This window comes from Carcharhinus amblyrhynchos, unplaced genomic scaffold (assembly GCF_965287045.1).
Source record: "Carcharhinus amblyrhynchos unplaced genomic scaffold, sCarAmb.v2.hapA scaffold_73, whole genome shotgun sequence".
Taxonomy (NCBI): Eukaryota; Metazoa; Chordata; class Chondrichthyes; order Carcharhiniformes; family Carcharhinidae; genus Carcharhinus; species Carcharhinus amblyrhynchos.
Genome location: NW_027649813.1, coordinates 604,178 through 624,635, shown reverse-complemented (window position 1 = coordinate 624,635; position 20,458 = coordinate 604,178). Strand labels below are relative to the sequence as shown.

Here is a 20,458-nt window from a genome sequence, read left to right as displayed (position 1 = left end):
TCTTCTCTGATGAACAGGCGGAACCGCCAATGAGCTTTCACATTCCCCGCCTCCCTCAATGTAAATAACACCACACCGGCCAATCGGCTTCCCCATTCCTCTCAAACCCGCCTCCTTCACTGTGAATGACAGGAGCTCTGACCAATCCGTTTCCGAGACCCACTAAACCCGCCTCTTCAGCTGAATGAAAGCCACTGCGGCCAATCCGCTTCCCGATTCCGCAGGCGGGCCGCCCCTTCGCTCAGAATGACAGGCATTCTGACCAATAGACTTTCAGACCCTTCCTCGCTCAGAGTCAAGGGATTCTAACCAATCACCTTCCAGGAATCTGGAATCCCGCCTCCCTCACTCAGAGTGACAGGAGCTGCGGCCAATCGACTTCTCCATTCCCCGGAATCCCGCCTCCCTCACTCAGTGACAGACACAAACAACATGTTGAGTTTCTGCTTCTTGGATTTAATGATGAACTGTGGAATCTTTGAGAAAAACTGTTTCTATTCCAGTGGTTCTCAGATTGTTCTGTTTGAAGAATCATTTTACAAATGTAACCATGGAGCCCCCAATGTAAATTATAATTCTATATAATAACCACAATATGAACAGGTTCCATCAGTTTACAGCTGGCAAGAGGCAGGGAGACGGTGTGAAATTATGGGATGGATCTGTTAGAGACCTTTAATCCCGCAGATTGTCAGCGGCGCCGAATTTTCCCCGCTGTTATTCCATCCCGGAAAGAAGAAGGGAAAAATTCTCTCAGTGAAAGTGTGGGTGAAAGTGTGGAGATGGGACATGTTGTCCGCATTGTAAAATGACACCTGTCCACCCTCATAGTCCAGGAAAACCCCGATCTTCCGGGGATTCACACTCGGGGTGAGGGGGGTCGGTGAGGGGGAGGTGAGGGCAAAATAACCTCTTCCGGGTCTCAGCCTCACCATCCAGAATCCGGTCTCAGGTCTCGGGGAGATTTTCCCTTTCCTCTTCACAGACTCTCGGGCCACTCCCAGAAACCACTCTGTCTTCTCCCCAACCTCCACCTCCCAGTAATGTCTCCCTGATGTGAATCCCTCTGATCCCAGGACAAAGGGCCAGTAATCAAACCTCTCCGGGGTGTCAGGGAGCGGCTGCCGTTTGTCTTCGAGTCTCACACTGGTCCGGTCCTCAGACAGGATGAGCCAGGGATTCGCTGTGTTCGCATCCAGAGTCAGAGAGGCTGGAGCTGGGGGAAAGTTAAAATAACACAGTCAGTGATTTAGAGAGAGGGGGTGGGGAGGGGAGAGAGTGTGAGGAGTGAGGAAGAGAGGAGAGAGGTTTGTGAGGGGGAGGGGAAAAACAGCAGAAATATGATGGGTGCATGGAACAGAGGGAGGGGAGACGAGTGGGAAGAGAGCAGAAAGGAGATGTGAGGATGAAGGGAGAGAAAGGGAGGAGGAAGAGAAGGAGATGGAGCACTGAAATGGGCTGAGGGAAAACAGAGCAGCAACCAGAGGGAGCAGGAGGGTGAAGAGAGAGAATGAGAGCAACATGAGGGAGAGGGCAAGTCAGAGCCTGAAAGTTTTAGATACAGTGTATAGACAGCAACTGGGTGGCAGATATTGTGGCAGGCTGTAAGAGAACAATATGAAGATGTGGAGCGTATGGGCAGAATTTAACAACCTCATTGTGGCCGTTTTGTGCTGGAAAAGTGTCATAAAATCTGGCATGATATGACCAGCTGGAATGGAGCCCATTTTTGTATCCATTCCCATTTTACCACCAAAAAAATTGGCACAATCGGGAGCCTGCACAAAATGGGTGAAGCATCAATTTGCATCATTTGTATTCATCACAATGTAGTTAACAAAATTCACTCTGAATCATCCCAGCTTATTTGCTGCAGTTAGAATCAATGAGGAAAACACCAGTCGCATTCAGAGAGCAGAGAGGGTGAGGGAGGAGGTAAGTGTCAGGTTTCAAATGGCTCTGTGTTGCTGGAGGTTGTTTCATGCTGTACAGGTTGCATTTTGTAGTGCGGTGAGAGGCTGATGCTGTTCACGGGGTTCGACTTTGGATTCTCAACGCTGACCCAAGTCTGAGCGCTGATCTTGGGTCTTATTGCTGAATCTGGGTCCTAGTGCTGGCAGCAGCAAGGGCTGTTGCTGGCGGGGAGTGGGCTGGAAACGCCCTGAAATGGCAGGGCTGTAGCCTCAGAATTTGTTAAGAAGTGCTGTTTCAGGCCTGGACTGCATGGATTCAAGGTTTGTGTTTGTGAGTGGAGGGGAAATGAGGACAGCTGTGTTGCTGGTTGTCTTGTGACGGGGGGCGGGGGGGTGGTGCGATGTGGGGAGTATGTTTTGCTGGGGAGCTGTGGGGGATAATGTGGTGAGTGTGCATTGCAGGGGTGCTGGGGAGGTATAAGGAGTGTGTGTTGCTGCGGGTCTGTGGGTTGGGGAATGTGGGAAGTGTGTGATGGTGAGTTCTGTGATGGAATGTGGGTAGTACGGTTTCATTAAAGGGAAGTCGTGTCTGACAAATTTACTGGAGTTCTATGAGGATGTGTCTAGGGCAGTGGATAGAGGAGAGCCGGTGGATGTGGTCTTTCTGGATTTTCAGAAGGCGTTTGACAAGGTACCTCACAAGAGGTTATTGCAGAAGGTCAGGGGACATGGAGTTGGGGGTAGGGTGTTAGCGTGGATAGAGGATTGGTTGTCAAATAGGAGGCAGAGAGTGGGGGTCAATGGGTGCTATTCCGATTGGCGGTTGGTGACTAGTGGGGTGCCCCAGGGGTCGGTGCTGGGGCCTCAGCTATTTACCATTTATATAGATGATCTGGAGGAGGGAACCGAGTGCAGGGTGTCGAAATTTGCTGATGACACCAAGATTGGGGGAAAGGCAAATTGTGCGGAGGGTGTGGAGAGTCTGCAGAAGGATCTAGATAGGCTGGGCGAATGGGCCAGGAAATGGCAAATGGAATTTAATGTTGGCAAGTGTGAGGTGGTCCACTTTGGTAGGAAGAATGGTAGGAAGGATTATTACTTACGTGGCGAAAAACTGCAGCAGGCGACGGTGCAGAGGGACCTCGGGGTCCTTGTGCATGAGTCGCAAAAACCCAGCTTGCAGGTGCAGCAGGTGGTCAGGAAGGCGAATGGGATGCTGGCCTTCATAGCGAGGGGGATTGAATATAAAAGTAGGGAGGTCTTGCTGCAGCTGTATAGGGCACTGGTGAGGCCGCAGCTGGAGTACTGTGTGCAGTTTTGGGCGCCGCACCTGCGCAAGGATATTTTAGCCCTGGAGGGAGTGCAGAGGAGGTTTACTAGGCTGATACCGGAGTTGAGGGGATTGAGCTATGAGGAGAGGCTGAATAAACTAGGCTTGTACTCGTTAGAGTTTAGAAGAATGAGGGGAGATCTCATTGAGACGTATAAGATGATGAATGGGATGGATAGGATAGAGGTGGAGAGACTCTTCCCGCTCAAAAAAGACAGTAGGACTAGGGGGCACAGCCTCAAGATAAAGGGGAGGCGGTTTAGAATGGAGTTGAGGAGGAACTTCTTCACTCAAAGGGTGGTGAATCTCTGGAATTCTCTGCCCGTTGAAGTGGTGGAGGCTGCCTCACTAAATATTTTTAAGAAGCGGGTTGATGGGTTCTTGATAAGAGAGGGGATTAAGGGTTATGGGGAGAGGGCGGGAAAGTGGAACTGAGCCACGACAGATCAGCCATGATCTTATTGAATGGCGGGGCAGGCTCGAAGGGCTAGATGGCCTACTCCTGCTCCTATTTCTTATGTTCTTATGTTCTTATGTGTGGGGATATGGGGAGTGTGCATTGTTCGGGGAACGTGTAAGGGGGAGTGTGAGTTGCTGGGGAGCTGTGGTGGGGAATGGGGGTAGTACGTGTTGCTGGGCTGGGGGCGAGCAGAGTTCTTTTAACCTCTCCATCTGTCTCTCCTCTTCCTGAAACACTCCCTCCACACCCACCTGCTTTTCAAATGGCTCTCCCAATGTAACCTATTGATCTTACTGTTCTTTGAAGAGGAGGGGCAGGAGGAGAATGTATGTGAAAATGAATAAGAGCATGGGAAGGGGCCGACTGGGAGAGTGGATGGAGAATGGGGATAGAGAGTGGGAGGGAAAGGTAAGTGCTTGGCAGAGAGATTGATTGTGTGAAGTAGCGAGAGAGATAGTGGAAAATACTGAGGTAAGAAGGAGAGATTGATGGGGGACAATACATGATCCTCACTGGCGTGTGGCCACACAGGCAAGTGATCCCAGATAATTCTATCCCAGGCTTGCTTATTCTGTTTAAATTAGTATTACAATAAATTTAAATAATACATTCAACCTTGCATCCATTCCAGGTGCAAGATTTATCGAGCCTGATGCCCGGTGCCGGTAAGATCGCGTGAGGTGAGAAACCGGGTGTGAACCTGACTTCTCAGCTCTCTGGCAATCTTACCAGCTCACTCCGCCCATCAGCTGGTGGGGTATAATGGTAATGTCATCCCCAAAGAGTCTACAAACAGACAGGTTTGCTGTGTGACAAACATTTGGCACATGAAATATCATGGAAGAAAATGTGAAGTTATGCACATTGATAGGAAGAATAAAGAAGCTGAATATTATTTACATGGAGAAGGACTGCAGAAAGCTGCAGCTCAGAGGGATTTCTAGGTCCTCATGCATTGATTACAAAAAGCTAGCATGCAAGTTCAGCAGGTATTAGGAAAGACAAGTGGAATGTTCATCTTTACTTAAAAGGGAATGGAGTATAAAAATAGGGCGATCTATACAAGGCACGAGTTAGACAACAGCAATTCTGGTCCCCTTATCCAAGGAAAGATATACTGGCATTGGAGGCAGTCCAGAGAAGGTTCACTAGATTGATTCCAGGTATGGAGACATTTTCTCATGAGGAGAGGGTAAGTGAGTTGGACCTGTACTCATTGGAGTTTAGAAGATTGAGAGGGGACTTTATTCAGACCTATATAATTCTCTGCAGGCTTGACAGGACAGACACTAAGGCATTGTTTCCCCTTGTGGCAGAGTCTAGGATAAGAGGGCATAATCTCAGAGTAAGGGGTCACCCATTTAAGACATAGGTGAGGAGAAAATGCCTCTGTTTGATCAGTTATGGTAACATTAAATGGCAGAGCAGACTTGATAGGCCAAATGGCCTCCATCTGTTCCCATATCTTATGGTCTCATGATCTTAGAAGGGGATAGAAATAGTACTCATTACTCCAGATATGGTCTCACTAAGGTCCTGTGCCCCTGCAGGGACAATTGCATATTTTTATACCTGGATATCTTTGCAATAGATACTAACGTCCTCTTTATATTCCTAATTACTTGCTGGACCTGCAGACTAACGTTTTCTGATTTATGCACCAGGACATCCAGCTCCCTCTGTACCCTAGAATTCTGCATTTTCTCTTGGTACAATACCAGACCAGACCAAACCCTAAATTTGTTACGATCTTGGATGAAACCTTAATATTTGATAGTGTCCAGAATAGGACCAATCATGTTTTAGTTCTTGGATCTAATTTGAAATCCCTGTTATTTACTAAGAGTATAAATCATAAGAATTAGGAGCAGGAGTAGGCAATTTAGCCTCTCGAACCTGCTCCGCCATTTAATACAATCCTGGTTAATCTTGTCTGAGCCTCAACTCCACTTTCCTGCCCCTTCAATGCCAAACTAATTAAAAATCTGTCCCGATCATGTCTGTGGGATGGTTTCAGGGGTCAGCGATGAGGCCTGCGATGACTGTGAGGGAACTGGTGGGAAAACTGGTTTAAACCACAACTGTCTGTTCAGTGCAACTTCAGACCCGAATCTCCCACATTCAGTGCATTGCAGGAATCACAATGATGAATATTATTAAATGCTGTGGGGCACAGCATACTCACACCAAACAGCCTGAAATCTGTAAGATGAGCGGGAATCTGTGCATGTGCACATCTCTGGGAGATCACTGAAAAGATCTCCCAGCACTGCCCTCCAACCCCCTCAGACATTGCCTGCCCCCACAGCCCCACGACAAACACTGCTGCTCCCCACAACACCCTCCCACCCCCACAGATATTGCTGGCCTCATCGGTGGCCCCCAAACCAGTTCCCCCGCAGAGACAATCTCCATGCAGACATCACCGGCCTTATCATTGGCAACCCCACCCACTACTGACTTTGCTGCACCACCTCCCCCACCCCCAGAGTGACATCCCTCCCCCACCACACAGACATTGCTGCCCCTTCCTTACAGACATCGATACCCCCCCCACCCCCGCTGTACAGACATCACTGCACACCCTGCCCCCCCACCCCTCCCCTCGCACTGACATTGCTACCTACTCACCCCATGCCCCACGGATCTGGATAATGTGGATACCCCACCCCTTGAACATGCTGACCTCACTGCTGCCCTGCAGAGAACTTGCGTTGTGCTACCATACACAACCCCAGCTTGCGAGCATTCCCTCTCTTGAATGGGAGTCCTCAGTATTGCACCTGCCCTGAACACAGCAGCTTATTAATTCGGAGCTCTGAGTATTGCACCTCCCCCAGGACACAGCGGCTTATTGAATGGCAGTCAATCAGCACCCCGAGGGACGCATAACATTCAATTGAAAGCAGCCTTCAAAATTTCTCACAAGGATTTGTTGCCAACTGTCCCTTGACTGGCCAAAGTCCCTGCAACCGCCACCCCCCAAGAGCTGTATATAAACTGCAGGAATGGACACACAACTAATCACACCACAAAGATATATTTGAGCAAATCAGCCCCAAGATTCACTGAGGCCGACCAAGAGCGCCTGCTTGATGCCATGGAGGAGAGAATTCAGTCGCTCTTCCCCAGCCAGGTGCCTCGTCCAAGGGGTGCATTCACCATGGCATTGTGGGAGGAGGTGGCAGAAGTGGTGAATGCCTGGAGCCTGACACTGTGCTCTGGCCGGCAGGGGCAGAAAAAACTGTACAACCTTCTTTGAGCAGCAAGGGTGAGTGAGCATCCCACATGGAACTCCGCACTTTCTTGGCACAGATCTCAAACCCTGTGCGATCATTCAACAAGGCTCCCTTCCCCCAGGAACAGAATCTAACCCCTTCCCTTCACCCCTCAATGAGCACCCTTCAGTGGTGACCCTCTTCCCCTCAACTGCCAGCACAAAACTCCCGAGACACAGGCACACATTACACACCATGCATTTGAATATATTAATGCTTGCGAGACACCTCATGCTCCTACAGCAGAAAAGCATAACTGCTACGTGAGGGCACAGAGCGGTGATCATGTGCCTGACCTGCAGCAGCTGACAAGCGTTGAAGAGCGGACCGTGGAGTTGGCAGGGGGAGATAGTTTATCCAGAATGCTGACGGACAGCCAGGTCGGCATTCAGTTTGCAAGTGAGCATAAGCATAGCCCACAACGTAAGTCCTCTTTGAAATAAGTGTGATGCTGTTTTGAATGTTTGACCTTCCTTCCCCTAATGTGTGTTTTGTTTGCAGTTTTGGACCCAGGGGAACCTGGCCCTTTGGGTATTGGTGATCCCACCACCACCCCCACTTCCGCTGTTCTGGAGCAAACTGCCCACGATCCCCCTGGAGAATACCTTGGAGGGAGACTTTGAAGAATCTTCTGAGGACAGCACCACTGAAACGGCACCGGCATCTACCACACAACCCACGAATACAGAGACTATCACCACAGTGGGTAGCTTTAGTGTTGAGGCTTCTGAGTCACTATCTGGTGAGCACATCACAGACACTGATGCTCATCCTAGGGCTCGGGCACATAGAGGTCAGCCAGAGGCAAGGATTCAGCTGTCCCCAAGCCAGATGCCGAGCTTCGAGTCCAAGGCTGGTGGCGATGCATCAGGAAACACGGAGGGTTGTGGAAGGTCTGACAGCAACCATGCTGCGACTGCAAGGCAGTTTAGGGGAGTCCAACAGAGTGCTGGTGCAGGAGGTGGTGCTGACACAGCGTGTGAACCAGGCCAACATTGCAAGGATTGTGACCACCTGGAGACACAGCAGGCCACGAGCGAGGGTGTGGGCAGCATCCAGGAGGCACAGGTTTCCTTAGCCAATGTGTTGGGAGCGTGTGGGTGAAACTGTTGGCTACGGCTGGGGTTTGGTCATGCTGGGCCTTCCACCCGGGAGATCCTGGGCGTCCCGAGACCTTCTGATTTCCCCCTTCCTCACACCGGGGCATCTCAGGGCCAGCTGGAGGAACAGATCTGCTGGGCAGCTGGGGCCCTCCAAGTCCCGGCCACACAGCGGACATCCGCCAAGGGCATCACAGGAACGGGGCGTGCATCACAACTGGACACAACCTCCAATGTGCATCCTGGGATAACAGCAAGGAGAAGCAGGAGACCGCACTAAGTTAGAAAGTTGTAGTTCACTAAGAGGACACGGTTGAAGGCCACCCGTCCACTCGCAAAGTGCTGAGTGGTCCCCATTCCTTTGCATAGAGGTGCTGTCTGTTGTCCCTTGGAGACTCAGCTGCATGTTAGAGAGTACCTGCCATACCTTCCCCAACATCCACCAGACTCTTGGTGCAAGGTGTTCGCAAGCCTGGTACCTCAGGGGAGGGGTGGCCACCCGCTTCCTGTGGACGTAAAGGTGACAGATGCCTTGAATTTTACACTTTTGGCTCATCTCAGGCACCCAGTGGTGGCCGCATTGGGATCTCCCAAGCCTCCGTGCACAGATATGTTTGCCTGTTTGTCCAGGCAGGGCAGTACATAAACTTCGATTTGGGCCATGCGCAGCAGGAGGCCCGGGCTCTAGGCTTCGCTGCCATTGCTGGGATTCCCAATGTCCAGGGAGCAGCAGAGCCCCACCCCCTACCCCCACCCCTACCCCCTGATTGCCCAACAAACATATGTCCCCAGCCCTTGCAGCTACATGGGCCAGGGTGGCAGCGTACATTTGGAGTAAAGGTTAGGAATCAGGCTTGAGTGGCACCAGAGAGAGCATCCCAGTGTGCACAACAGCGAGTGGTCATCATCCTCCAGCTTTCAACCAAGACACACAACCACTGCCAGCCCAGACACATTAACAGGTTTGGATGTTTCTGGGGGATACGGTGGTGGGATGAGAGAGGCTGGGGAAGGGTGATGTGATGGTTTGTGGGCCGAGGTCGGTTTGGAGGGGAAATAGCGGCTGCACTTGTTCCTGGGGTGTGACATCATGTCAGAGAGGTGGGAGATGCTAACGTGGGTGGAGACTGTCGTTCCCGATAATGGCATGCTAAAGTATGGTAATGATGCAAATCAGAGGCATGCCAGTTTTCAGCGTGTTCCGGGTCTCTGGTTGGGAGATATGCGTGGGGCACAAGGCTCATGGGGAACCCACAAAATGGCTAACACATGCATCTCATGACCCAACCCTCCAAAATACGTATGTGTTGCAGTGGGGGAATCACCCCTGTAACTTCTCCTCTTCTGTCTTTTAAATCCGCCACCCTGTATCTTAAAACTATCACCTTTTGGTTTAAATTGCCCCACAAAAGGAAACATCTGCATTAAGTCTGCTTTGTTAATGTCCCTCATCATCTTGTACACCTCAATTGGATCTCCTCACATTTTTCTCAGCTCCAGAGAGCATAGACCTAAACTGGCTAACCTCTCATCATAAGCCAAACCCTTCATCTCCAGAATCAAGCTTGTGAACCTTTTCTGAACCACCTCCAATGCAATTCCATCCCTCCTCAAGGGGTTGAAACTGTACACAATATTCTAAGTGAGGTCACACAAATGCTTTGTACAATGGCAGCAAGACTTTTGTTATATTCCTTTAACAATAAATATAAATATTCCATTTGCTTTCCTTCTGATCTACTATATGTGCATCCGAGGTTTTTTTTGCAATTCATGCATTAGGACACCCAGGTCACTAATAAATTGCCTTTGTATTTTTCCTACAAAAGTGGATAGCATCACACTTATTCACTTTAAACTCCATCTGCCAAATTGTGTCTTATTCACTTAAACTATCCATTGCCCATTTATATATTTCTTCTTTTGTTATCACAACTTATCATCCCACCTATTTTAGTGTCATCTGAAAATTTGGCTATGGCATCCACTATTCCTGTATGCATGTGATTAATATAGATTGTAAATAGTTGGGGCCTGAGGGTTGAACCCTGTGGCACCCCACTAGTTACATCATGCCAACTCAAAAAACACCCATTTATCCTGACTTACTGCTATCTGTTCGTTTGCCAATCTTCAATCAACACTAATGAATTATTCCCTCACCCCATGTGAACTAACCTTGTGTACTAATCTTTTGTGTGGCACCTTATCAAATGCTTTCTGGAACTCCAGATATACTACATCTACAGGATCATCATTATCCGCTTTGCTTGTTACATTTTTGAAGAACTCAAAGCAAATTAGTCAAAGATTCAGTTGTCTAAAACCCTCATTAGACCCCACTTAGAGTATTACGAGCAGGGAAGGACTTCATACCTTAGGAAGGATGTTTTGGCCCTGGAAGGAGTTCCAAGCAGATGTACAAGAATGATACCTGGATTCAGGGGTTTAGTTACAAGGAGAGATTAGATAAATTTGGCCTTTATTCTCTTGAATTCAGGAGGTTGAGGAGTGATCTAATAGAAGCCTACAAAATATTCAGAGAAGGTCAGAGTGGATAAGGATAAACTGTTGAAAGCTCTGGAACCGGAGATCATAATCTAAAAATTAGGACGAAGTTGTTCAGGAGAGATGGTAGAAAACAATTCTACATGTACAGAGTGGTGAAGGTTTGGAAATCTCTTTCTCAAATACTGGTGGATGCTGGTTCAATTGTCAGGTTTAATCCCTACAATGCAGAAGGAGGCCATCAAGGCTGCACCAACAACTATCCCTGTAACTCTATACATTTTCCCTGCTAATCTCCCTGACATTAAGGGGTAATCCACCTAGCCCACACATTTTTTTGGAGTGTGGGAGGAAACCACAGCTCCCGGAAGAAACCCGCACAGACATAGGGAAAATATGCAAACTCCACACAGTTACCTACGGCCAGGATTGAACCTCGGTCCTTGGGTATATGAGGCAGTAATGCTAACTGCTGTGCCACACTACTTTAAGTCTATGATACTTTTATTGAGCAGCGGCATCAAGGTATATAAGCCTAGGGCAAGTATATGGAGTTAGACCACAATCAGCAATTGATCTCATTGAATAGCAGAGTGGGGTTAGAGGGGATGAATGGCCTACTTGTGTTCCTATGTCCCTTTTTCTTAGTGATGAGGATAGTCCCAATTTGCTCTCTTTCTATGACCTCTGAATTTTCTGTTGTTATTGGGATGGTATTCCTATTCTCCATCGTGAAAACTGAGGCAAGATATTGATTTAGGATCTCAGCCATTTCTGTGTTTCCCAACATTAATTTCCAGCCTAATTTTCCAAGATACCAACATTCACTTTCACTACTCTCTTCCTTTTTTACATCCTTATGGAGGCTTTTGCAGTCCATTTTTATATTTTGCACTTGTTTTTATATTTTGCACTTTCATAATTTATCTGCGCTCTCTGTATCTTTTTTAGTGAGCCTTTGTTGATCGTTAAAATTTTCCCAATCTTCCGGTGTCACACGAGCCTTTGCAATAGGTAATATCATAAGATTCCCTAATGTGAAAGAAACACAATAATTTTAGAGGTGGCACAGTGGTGAGAACTGCTGCCTCACAGCTCCAGGGACCCTGATTCCAACCAGTCTTGAGCGTCAGAGAGGAGTTTGCACATGCTCCCCATTTCACTGGGTGCTCCAGTTTCCATGCACAAACCAAAGACTTGCAAGTTAGGTCGATTGGCCATGGTTGATTGCCTCTTAGTTTGTGTGTGAGTGCAGGCCCTGTGATAGACTGGCGTCCTGTTCCAGGTGTACTGTATTTAATGCCCAGTGCCTTGTAGGATAGCGTCTGACTCCTTGGGATCCCGAATTAGGATGAGCAGTGAAATGAAGAATAATTTTACTGTTCAAGTCAAACAGTTAATACTATAAATCTTATATTTTAACGTAAATAATTAACATGAGGGAAGTGTGAATTAACAGGAAAAATGTGGTCACAGACACCATAAACTTCATGTTAATTTAAACGACCAAGGTAGAACACACAACCATTCTCAATAATCCACCCAAATGTCAATGATCACCAAAAACCTCCCATAAAGAATGGACGATAAAGGGACTGGTATTAATGAGGAACTGCAAGACTCTTACTTTTATCTTGCTTGTAAGACTAAGAGTAGAGAAAATAATGGGATTTAAAGTATGTAATTCTCCCAGACTTCAGATGAGGAAAGAGATGACTGTAGAGAAAATAGATGCATTGATGGTCATCTTTCAAAAATTTACAGACTCTGGAATGGTTCCTGCAGATTGGAAGGTGCAAATGTAACCCAATGTTTAAGAGAGGAGAGAGAGAGAATATGACAAATGACAGACTGATTAGCTGACATCAGTAGGAGAGGAAATGCAAGAATCTTTAACAAAGGATGTGGGAGAAAATAATGCTAAATTTAAGCTTCGTCAAGATGGATTATGAAAGGGAATCCAGTGCTGAAGTTTGACATTTTGGCCCTCTGAAGTGTCTCTCTGAGGAATATCTTACCCAGGCCCTCTCCCCATAACCCAAAATACTTACCATGAATAATCCATCTAATCAACACACCTTGGGATACTAAAGGACATTTTATTTTACAGTGGTCAATCTACCAGCCTGCACACCTTTAGGACGTGGGAAAAAACTGGAGCACCCAGAGGAATCCCACACAGACATGGGGAGAATGTGCAACCTCCACACAGATAGTTACCCAAGGCCGGAATTAAATCCAGATCCCTGGTACTGTGAGCAGCAGTACTAACCACTGTGAAAATGTGCAAGATGCAACTAACAGAATAGTGAAGCATAACTGGTGGACGGAATGTATTTAGATTTTCAGAAAGCTTTTGATAAGGTCCCACACAATTATTGTTCCTCAAAATTATTCCAGTTGTTCTGAAGTGTTTAAGCTCACGACGCAGGAATTGAGGCAGCTTTTCATGATTTCTCTGTGACCAGGAGATGAGTTATTTTGCTTACTGCTGCTCACTGCTCCTTTTCCTCTCTCTCACCCCCGCTGCATATTCATGAGGATTACTTGTCCCTGTCCCCTCTCAAGGAACCACAAAACATTTCCCCACACTGCAAACCAGTGGGAAACTGGCCAGTGACGTTGTTCTGAAGATCATCATTCAGAATGCATTGGGCCTCTGATCAAATTCATAGAGTGAGCAGTGGGTTCACTGGTTCACTACCTCAATGGAGTCACTCAAAAACTCAACCTCACTCAATCCAAACTGCCCTGTCATCCTCCCTATTCTAGATTTAAATCCGTACATACTTTGATCTAGACTCTGTGACTGTGTTAAACCTATGGATGTTTACAATCACCCCTTTTTTTTTTGAACCTTGAACATTTCAAAAAGATCAACACGCTCCCTCCCTTATACAGTGCAAACTTGCAGTTTCTGCAGCCCCTCCTCTTGATTCATGTGTCCACTTCCACTGAACAGGTTACCTGCCATTTATCACTTGCTCTCTAACGTCTGTGTGCCTTCCTGATCAATGATAAAGTTGTTTCCCAGACTGAGATGGGACCAGTCAAATCTCCTAGAGCAATTCTATTTCACATCCTGAGATTCATACTCCACTCTTCTGGTTATACAGATCCTTTCAATGCTTTGACACACAATGCTTCAGACATTTACCCGGGGGAACCCACAGAAAACAAAATATGAGCAGTTTATTTATTAGTGACAAGTAAGGCTCTATATTAACACTGCAATGAAGTTACTGTGAAATTCGCCTAGTTGCCACAGTCTGGTGCCTTTTTGGGTCAATGCCACTAACCAGCATGTCTTTCATGATATGGGAGAAAACCAGAGCACCTGGAGGAAACCCACACAGACAGAGGGAGAACGTGCACCTCCACACAGACATGGCCCAAGCCGGGAATCGGTCCCTGGCACTGTGAAGCAGCAGTGCTAACCACTATGCTACCAACTCTTTGCTTCCTATTAGACAGCCAATCCTCTATCCACGCTAACACCTTCCCCCCAACTCCATGCACCTTAAACTTCTGCAGCAAACTTTTGTGAGGCACCTTGTCAAATGCCTTTTAGAAATCTAAAAACACCACATCCACCAGTTCCCCTCTGTCTACCGCACTAGTCACAATAGTAGTAGGAGGGATTATTATTTAAAAGGTGAAAAGCTGCAACATGCTATGGTGCAGAGGGACCTGGGGGTCCTTGTGCACGTGTCGCAAAAACCCAGTCTGCAGGTGCGGCAGGTGATCAAGAAGGCGAATGGAATGTTGGCCTTTATGGCGAGAGGGATAGAATATAAAAGTAGGGATGTCTTGCTGCAACTGTACAGGGTACTGGTGAGGCTGCAGCTGGAGTACTGTGTGCAGTTTTGGTCGCTGCACTTGCAGAAGGATTGGCCTTGGAGGGAGTGCAGAGGAGGTTCACTAGGCTGATACCAGAGATGAGGGGGTTGGTCTATGAAGAGAGTCTAAATAGACTGGGTCTGTACTCGTTGGAGTTTAGAAGGATGAGGGGGGATCTTATAGATAATGAAGCGGACGGATAGGGTAGAGGTAGAGAGATTCTTCCCGCTTAGAAAGGATAGCTGGACTAGAGGACACAGCCTCAAGATTGGGGGGGGGGGTGCAGTTTAGATCAGAGTTGAGGAGGAACTTCTTCACTGAAAGGGTGGTGAATCTCTGGAATTCTCTGCCCGTTGAAGTGGTGGAGGCTACCTCGCTGAATATATTTAAGTCACGGGTAGATAGGTTTCTGATAGTCAGGGGAATTAAGGGTTATGGGGAGAAAGCGGGAAAGTGGAACTGATCCACTTCAGATCAGCCATGATCTTATTGAATGGCGGTGCAGGCTCGAAGGGCTAGATGGCCTACTCCTGCTCCTATTTCTTATGTTCTTATGTTCTACTGTGCCGCCCAAGGATTAACAGTCGGCAATTTGAGCATTTAATCTGGGACATTAAAGACACTTTAGTCCCTTCGTAACTGGACTGCTAATCAATAAAATTAATGTTTTTTTTTACCAGGGTTAATGGAGTTCACCATTTCTCTCCACACTGTGTACTGTAAAGGAGCTTTGTACTTTCCGACAGGCAGGGCGGCAGCAGATACTGAGAGAGTGTCGATGTCATCACTAATCCTGTGAACATAAAACTGTTGATATCATAAATTTGTCTTTGTTACAGTACTTTAGAAGTTGGTTAAATCTTCAAGTTTGCAACATTTTTGATGATAGAGAAAATGTACAAAGTGAAATGTTAATGTTGTTTCTCTAACTGCACAAAATCTAACTTGGAAATTCATGGGCAGAGAATGGAAAAATCTGTGCCCTGAAAAATGGTCAAAAATTGTGAAGAGACTCGTTACCAAGACATCACACCCTACAGGAAATGATAAACATTTAGCCTATCCACTTGCTGCATTACAAAAAAGCATGTGGAGCAAAGATAAAGGAAAAACTTATTATACAAACAAATGAAGTGCGTGTGAATTGTTGGCGCCAGGAGAACGTATAGATAGGCTGGTATATTGGGCAGATAAATGGCAGATAGAATTTAATCCTGATAAATGCGAGGTGAGGCATTTTGGAAGGAATAATGTAGAGGGAGTTACATGATAAAGGGTAGACCTATTAAGAGTATAGAAATGCAGAAGGACCTGGGAGTGCAAGTGCACAAGTCTCTGAAGGTGGCAACACAGGTGGAGAAGGTTGCGAAGAAAGCTTATGGTATGCTAGCCTTTATAGGAAGGGGTATAGAATACAAGAGCTGGTGTCTAATGCTACAGTTGTACAGAACATTGGTTAGACCGCATTTGGAGTACTGCGTCCAGTTCTGGTCACCTTACTACCGGAAGGACGTGGAGACCCTGCAGAGAGTGCAGAGGAGGTTTACCAGGATGCTGCCTGGTATGGAAGGACTGGGTTATGAGGACACATTGGGTAAACTGGGACTCTTTTCCTTCGAAAGACAGAGATTAAGGGGGGATCTGATAGAGGTGTATAAAGTAATGAAGGGTATAGATAGAGTAAACAGTGGCAGGCTTTTTCCTAGATTGGAGACAAATATCACGAGGGGCCACAATCTTAGGGTGAGGGGGGAGAGGTATAATTTGGATGCTAGAGGGAGGTTTTTCACACAGAGGGTCGTGGGGGTATGGAATGCACTGCAAAGTAAGGTGGTGAAAGCAGGAATGCTGGACTTGTTTAAGGTTTACTTAGATAGACACATGAGCGAAACAGTTATCGGAGACTGTTTTAAATAAGGATCAGAGCCTCGGGACGTTCCTGGAAATCTAATGTTACATCTGTTGAAGTTTTTTCTCTTTTACTCCGCAGGTGCGTCGGTCCACCTTGTTGTCTAACGAGGGCATGCACACGGTGGGTCGTGCGTGGGCTGCTCTTGGATGTTTCGAGAGTGGCCTAGTACTTTGTGTCGTGTGTGTATGCTTAAAACTGGACCAGCAGATGGGCACCACAACAGCTCAGTGACTATCACTGCTAGCCGTGCAGATACATGGATTTGGGCCAGTGTCTGTGGGAGTTTGCGCATTTTCCCTGTGGTTGCGTAGGTTTCGTCCGGGTGCTCCGGTTTCCTCCCACACCCCAAAGATGTGCTCTTAGGCTGATTGGTGTAACAAATTGTCCCCAAATTATTCTCCCCTTAATCTGGTTTCCAATGGGGGTACCATAAGCATAGACATGGCTCAAGGGTGGAGGAGGAAAAACACATTGTTAAGATGGCAGCGCTGGCTCGTTGGGCCTGTTTCCCATGCTGTCTTGTTCTTTGTATATCCTTTAAAGTTGTGACAAGAAACAAAAACATAAATAAACAACAACACTTTACTGGGTGATTTTACCGAACCGCAGATTTTCAGTAAAGAACATGTCCTACCTTCTCTTCCGACGAGCTTCCTCCTAAAAGAAATGAATCGGGAAGAGTGAGGGTAACAGTAACAGATTTCAGGAGCAGTTAGACAGACTGGTGAAATGAGCAGACTCAGAGCAGATGAGATTCCACACGGAAGTGTAAAGTGATGCATTTTGGAAGGAAGGTTGTGCAGAGTCACATGAACTGGAATTGAACATCAGTCCCGCTCACAGACACAGTGACTCTCACACACCGTACCAGACACACCCATACACTCACAACATGGGACCGGAACTGGATTACAATTCAAGAAAAACTTAAGTTTGACAAACACGGAAATAATCAGAAAGAAGTGTGAAAATCAAGAAAACTCATTGTCAGGAGATTACAGGTATACACAGGAATCAGCAGTGTGGGAGCCGTCAGATTCGACGCAAAATTCTGTTCAATTATCTCGCTATTTTTCAGTAAATTCTCTATTAGTTTCACAGTGATTTAGTGACTGTGTGACGTTTCCCTGAACTGAGCCGCAATATATTTCCTCACCTGCAGAAATACCAGCTCGTCTTTTTGCTCCAACTGTTTCTGCAACTTAGAGAGTTTCTCCTCAATAGAATTTAAATTCTCCTGAATCTCTCGAAGGTTTCTCTCCATTGGTTCTAGAATTCTCTCCTCTTCTTCCCTGAGATCTCTGAGTAATCGCTGTTCTTTCTCAATGAGAATTTGGTGCATTTTAGTGAACTCGGATGTGATGTGGGTCTGCAGACTGCTGGACTGTTCCTACCCAATGAAATGTGAAACATAATTAATGTCCCGCGATAAAGGGAACAAAACTAACCGAGATCCCAGAAAATCAGCACAGAGAGACCTTACCCTAACTTCAGAAATCTTCCGTATCTGTTTCTGTTCTGTTTCTAGAACCGCCGATTTCTTCTCTGTGAGAGAATCTAAGGAAGATTTCAGCTGATCCTGGGATTGGGTGAGAAAATCACAGAGTGAAAATGCTGGATTTTGAAAAGTGATAAAACTATCAAGTAAATAATGTTTCCCTTTTACCTTGTAGATTTCAACAGCTTCTTTAATCTGCAGAAGGCGGTGCTCTCTGTGTTCCTCCGCAGTCACACAAATCAGACAGATCAATTTCTTCTCAGTTTCACAAAACAGCTCCAGTTCTTCCTGATGTTTTTCACAGTGAAGTTTACTTTTCTTCTCTTTCGGATTTAACTTTAATTGTCGAGCTTTCTCGGCCAGATTCGCTAAGGCCAAGCTGGCTCTAAGGTTTTCTTCCCGAAACTCCTCTCTACATTCCGGGCAGGAGTTTATCTCCTTTTTTTCCCAACACTGGGTGATACAGGAGCGACAGAAGTTGTGTCCACATTCCAGTGTTACCGGATCAGTGAAGAAATCGAGACAAATGGGACAAATTGTCTCCTCGGTCCAACTCTCTGCTTGTTGTCTGGAAGCCATCTTCACACTCAGCACTTCCTGATTCAAACCGCAGTCAGTTTCGGTGTTACTGCCGCACATCCTCAGTTCAGCTATTTCCCGATGAAGTTCCCTGCAGCACTCAGGGAATTATTATTACAGAGCGGGCCATGTCATCACCACTTTCACACTGGAGAAAAAAACTGGCGCGAACTGAGAACTAGCGCAGGGAAATCTTTGAGCTGTCGGGGGTGGATTGGACTCCGGGAATGTTGGCAGTGGAGAGAGAGAGGTGGTGGAGATGGGAGGGATAGAGATTTCATTGAATTTTTCACCAGTCTGAACTCGCTGTCGATTAAAACCACTCTCGTGAAACTCGGTGTGAGATCCAGATCCAGAAAGTGAATTGTGTTCGTGACTGCAGCCGCTCACAATAAAACATAAAATGCCACAAATGTCAAGGAGACATTTTACACAACAAGTACAGGGAAGATATTTAGAGGGTTCGATCGGTGAAGTTTGGTTTATTTTCTAGAACGAAAAATTTGCAGTTTCATATATATTTATGGATGCCCCTCGGGGGCCCCAACCCAGAGAAACATCAACTGATGATGGAGCAAAAAAAAAATGCTGGAAAATCTCAGCAGGTCTGACAGCATCTGTGGAGAGAGAACAGAGCTAACGTTTCGAGTCTGGATGTCTCTTCGTCAGATTCCAGCATCCGCAGTAATTTGCTTTGAACTGATGAGGGAACATTTGAATTGGAATCTCTCCTCTAATGTCCGGCGGGGTTTTTTCACACAGGGAATGGGGAGAATGTGGAACTTGCTGTCACATGGAGTGGTTGAGGCAGACAGAGTTGATACATTGAGAGTGAGGCTTGAATTACAAGATGACTTTATACCGCACAGGATGTACGTGGAGCTTGTTTTGTGTCTGAGAAAATTGAACTCATTTTCGGAAATTGAAAAATCCAGAGATATTTCAACTCGGTCTCAGGGATTTTGGGGTCTGTGTACTGATATATCAGACAGGTTTTATTGCGCTGCGCTCCCAGTCCCTGATAAAGAGGAAGCACATCACAGGATGTAGGGACAGGACTGTGGGACAGACCAATGGGAAATGGGAAAGGGTGAAACGACATCCTATTGGGATTGAATTTGAAGAATTTCCCCCTACATCCGCGCTAGTCCAGCAAGAAAAATCCCAGGCTGTGAAGTTTTGCGATGGCTCAGATTCATTAACAGGCATTTTAGCAAAATTACGAAAATATAACGTAAAGGCGTCTTGGGGAAGTACAGAGAATCAATGTGGATTGTCATTCTGTGTCTCGTTTTATTGCAGAGATATTGTTTGGTTTTTTTGTGAAATGTTTCATATATCTGACCGTATTGAACATTGGGTTTTATTGCTACTGCCTGGGTGTTAAACAGCTCCTGTCTGGAGAACAGAAAGGACAATCTGACCTGGGGTGAAATGGAGGCAGTGGAATTTACTGATTTTCATTTCAACACAAGGAAAATCTGGGAAGTTTCTGCCATTTGTGACAATCTCTTTGCTTGACGGCTGCTCCTGATCTTGGGAGTAATTCATTGCGGGTGCAGTAAGTTTCCGGGATAGGTTGAGACTCTGGGTGAACACCAGTCTTTCACTGTTACAAAGCGCACTGCTGCCACCTGCTGACGGAATCAGTTCCGACGCGCCTCAGCGAAAAACGGCACCGAGCTCCTCAGAAGACAAACAGGGGACACGGTGGACAGAGTACCCTTCGTCATCCAATACTTCCCCGGAGCGGAGAAGCTACGACATCTTCTCCGGAGTCTTCAACATTTCATTGATGAAGGCAAACATCTCGCCAAGGCCATCCCCTCACCCCAGCTTCTTGCCTTCAAACAACCGCACAACCTCAAACAGACCATTGTCTGTTCAGCCTTCAGGAGAACAGTGACCACAACACCACACAACTCTGTCACAGCAACCTCTGCAAGACATGCCAGATCATCGACATGGATGCCATCATCTCACGTGTGAACACCATCCACCAGGTACACGGCACATACTCTTGCAAGTCGGCCAACGTTG

General features: G+C 46.7%; 1 pseudogene; it reads right to left on the bottom strand.

The window, feature by feature from the left end:
- Window positions 1–614: 614 nt before the first annotated feature.
- On the bottom strand, window positions 615–18,487 carry LOC145337786 (zinc-binding protein A33-like; annotated as a pseudogene).
- Window positions 18,488–20,458: the final 1,971 nt, after the last annotated feature.